Source organism: Jaculus jaculus, chromosome 2 (genome assembly GCF_020740685.1).
Source record: "Jaculus jaculus isolate mJacJac1 chromosome 2, mJacJac1.mat.Y.cur, whole genome shotgun sequence".
In the NCBI taxonomy this organism is placed as follows: Eukaryota; Metazoa; Chordata; class Mammalia; order Rodentia; family Dipodidae; genus Jaculus; species Jaculus jaculus.
Window position 1 is genome coordinate 87,276,072 of NC_059103.1, and position 4,155 is coordinate 87,280,226.

The window sequence follows — 4,155 nt, forward strand, 5'->3', positions numbered from 1 at the left end:
AATACTAGTAAAAAATTAAAAAAAAATACTACTGTCATCAATAGACAGAATATACAAGCAGATAATTAAGAGTGAATAGTAGGGCTGGAGAGATGGCTTAGCGGTTAAGCGCTTGCCTGTGAAGCCTAAGGACCCCGGTTCAAGGCTCGATTCCCCAGGACCCATGTTAGCCAGATGCACAAGGGGGCGCATGCATCTGGAATTCGTCTGCAGTGGCTGGAAGCCCTGGCGCGCCCATTCTCTCTCTCTCTCTCTCTCTCTCTCTCTCTCTCTCTCTCTCTCTGCCTCCTTGTCACTCTCAAATAAATAAATAAAAAATAAATTAAAAAAAAGAAAACTCTTTAAAAAAAAAAAAAGAGTAAATAGTAGAATTCAACCACATCATAGATCAAGTAGAACTAAGAGATATTTACAGAACTTTCCATCCCAACATGACAGAATACACATTCTTCTCAGCAGCCCATGAAACCTTCTCCAAAATTGACCTTATATTAAGCTATAAAGTGTGGCTTCATATAGTCAGGAAAATTGAAGTAACTTCCTATATCATGTCAGATAACAGTGTTTTAAATCTAGAAATTAACAAGAGAAACATCAAGAACTCCACCAGCTCCTGGAGACTAAACAACAGACTTTTTAACAATGAATGGGTCATGGAATAAATCAAAAAAGAAATTGTAAAATTCCTAGAATTGAATGATAATGAAAACACAACCTACAAAAACTTATGGGACACAATGACGGCAGTCATAAGGGGAAAATTCATAGCACTAAATGCCTTCATTACAAAGACAGAGAGGTCCTAAATGAGTAACCTGACTATATACCTAAAGGCACTGGAAAAAAAAAAAAAAAAAAAAAAACAGGAAGAATCCAACCCAAAGAGCTCTAGCAGAAAAAAAAAAAAAAAAAAAAAGAAGTCAAGATTAGAGCAGAAATTAATGAATTGAAAACTAAGAAAACAATTTGAAAAATTGATGAAATGAAGAGTTGGTTCCTTGAAAAAATAAATGAGATTGACAAACCCCTGGCCAAACTGAACAAGCACAAAAAAGAGAAGACTCAAATTAAGAAAATCAGAAATGAAAAAGGAGTATCACAACAGACATGAATGAAATTGGAAGAATCATCAAGGCATACTGCCTAAATCAATACTGTAATTAAATAATCTGTAAGAAATAGATAAAATCCTAGGTACATACCACCTACCAAAACTAAACTCATAGCAGATTAATCTCCTAAACAACCTATCACACCCATGGAGATTGAAAAGGTAATCAAAAACCTCCTTAAAAAGAAAAGTCCAGGACTGGATGGCTTCTCTGCTGAATTTTATTAAACATTTGTTGAAGAACTGAAACCAATAATTCTCAAACTGTTGCAAATAATTGGAGAACAGGGGATCCTCAATGACTACTTTTATGAACCTCACATCACCTAATACCAAAACCAGACAGAGATGGAAAGAAAATTATAGGGCTATATCTGTAATTAACATAGATACAAAGATTCTGAACAAAATCCTTGCAAACAAAATTCAACAACACATCAAAAGCATTATCCATCTTGATCAAGTAGGCTTCATTCCAGGGATACAGGGATGATTTAACATATGGAAATCTGTCAATTTAATACAGCACATAACTAAACATAACCATAAGAACCACATGATTATCTCAATTTATGTAGTGAAATCTTTTGACAAAATACATCATTTCATGATCAAAACACAATAGGCATGGAGGGTTTATATCTCAACACAATAAAGGCTATATATAAAGCTCCTAAAGCCCAAATAATACTTAATTGGGGGGAAAAAAAAGCAGGAGTTCCAACTGAGATCAGGAACAAGACAGGGGTGACAACTCTCACCACTGCTCTTCAACATATTACTAGAAGTACTATCCCAAGTAATAAGACAGGAGAAAGAAATAAATGAGATTCAAATTGGAAAGGAAGAAATCAAGTAAGCCTTATTTGCAGATGACATGATCCTACATATAAATGACCCAAAAGTCTCCATCTCAAAACTTCTAAAGGGGCAGAAGGGAGCGCAAGGCTGGCTGCTGCCTGGTGGCGGCCCGACCTCCTCCAGTGCCCCCAGGCCCCAGCCACGGCCAGCCCCCCACGCCTCGCCTCGCCTCCCCTTGCCTCCTCTGGCCACCATGCGCCCCAGCCGCCTAGCGCTGTTCCCGGGTGTGGCGCTGCTCCTTGCCTCGGCCCGCCTCACCGGTGCCTCTGACGTGCTGGAACTCACCGACGACAACTTTGAAAGTCATGTCTCAGACACAGGCTCCCTGGCCTCATGCTGGTGGAGTTCTTCGCCCCCTGGGTTTGACCATTCCATCCCCTCTCCCTCCTCCTCCGATGTGTATCCGCACAGTTTCTAGGTGTGGACACTGCACGAGGCTTGACCTTGAATATGAAGCTGCTGCTACCAGATTAAAAGGAATAGTCCCATTAGCAAAGATTGATTGTACTGCCAACACAAACACCTGTAATAAGTATGGAGTCAGTGGATATTCAACCCTCAAAATATTTAGAGATGGTGAAGAAGCAGGTGCTTATGACGGATCTAGGTCTGCCGATGGAATTGTCAGCCACCTGAAAAAGCAGGCAGGACCAACCTCGGTTCCTCTCAGGAATGAGGAAGAATTTAGGAAGTTCATTAGTGATATAGATGCCTCTGTAGTAGGTTTTTTCAAAGATGTATTCAGTGATGCACACTCCGAGTTCTTAAAAGCAGCCAGCAACTTGAGGGATAACTACCGATTTGCACACACCAATTTTGAGTCACTGGTGAAGGAGTATGATGATAATGAAGAGGGTATCACCTTATTTCATCCTTCACACCTGAATAACAAGTTTGAAGACAAAATTGTGGCATACATGGAACAAAAAATGACTAGCAGCAAGATTAAAAAGTTTATCCAGGAAAACATTTTTGGTATCTGTCCTCACATGACAGAAGACAATAAAGATTTGATGCAGGGCAAGGACTTACCTATGGCTTACTATGACGTGGACTATGAAAAGAATGCTAAAGGTTCTAACTACTGGAGAACCAGAGTGATGATGGTGGCAAAAAAAAAAAAAAATTCTAGATGCTGGACACATTCAACTTTACTGTAGCTAGCCCTAAAACCTTCAGTCACAAACTGTCTGATTTTGGCTTGGAAAGTACCACTGGAGAGGTTCCTGTTGTTGCTATCAGAACTGCGAAGGGAGAGAAGTTTGTCATGCAAGAGGAGTTCTCGCGAGATGGCAAGGCTCTTGGGAGGTTTCTTCAGGACTACTTTGATGGCAGCCTGAAAAGGTACCTGAAGTCTGAACCTATTCCAGAGAGCAATGATGGACCTGTAAAGGTAGTGGTAGCAGAAAATTTTGATGAAATAGTGAATAATGAAGATAAAGATGTGCTGATTGAATTTTATGCTCCTTGGTGTGGTCACTGTAAGAACCTTGAGCCCAAGTATAAAGAACTGGGAGAAAAGTTCAGTAAAGATCCAAATATTGTCATAGCCAAGATGGACGCCACAGCCAATGATGTGCCTTCTCCATATGAAGTCAGTGGTTTTCCTACCATCTACTTCTCACCAGCCAACAAGAAACTAAAGCCAAAGAAATATGAAGGTAGCCATGAATTAAATGACTTTATTAGCTGTCTACAGCGAGAAGCTACAAACCCCCCTATTATTCAGGAAGAGAAACCCAATAATAAGAAGAAAGCACAAGATCTCTAAAGCAGCAGCCAAACGCACCACTTTGTAAAAGGACTTTTAACAGCAGGATGGGGAAACATTGCAGATAAGGACTTTCTGGATATAACCTGAATCCTGTTAAATTTTCTCTAAACTATTTCTAGCTGCACTGTTTATGGAAATGCCAGGACCAGTTTATGTTTGTGGTTTGGGAGGAAATTATTTGTGTTGGGGAAAATATTGTGGGGGCTGGGGGTTATTTTCTAATTTTTTTTTGTACATTTGGAACAGTGACAATAAATAAGCCCCCCTTTAAACTAAAAAAAAAGAAAAAGAAAAAGAAAAAGAAAAAGAAAAAGAAAAAGAAAAAGAAAAAGAAAAAGAAAAAAAAAACTTCTAAAGGGGATAAATTCCTTCAGCTAATTGGCAGGATACAAAACCAATTCACAAAAAT

General features: G+C 39.2%; 1 pseudogene; it reads left to right on the plus strand.

Annotated features, from left to right (window-relative positions):
• The first annotated feature begins 2,165 nt into the window (after positions 1-2,165).
• Positions 2,166-3,743, plus strand: LOC101595836 (annotated as a pseudogene).
• Positions 3,744-4,155: the final 412 nt, after the last annotated feature.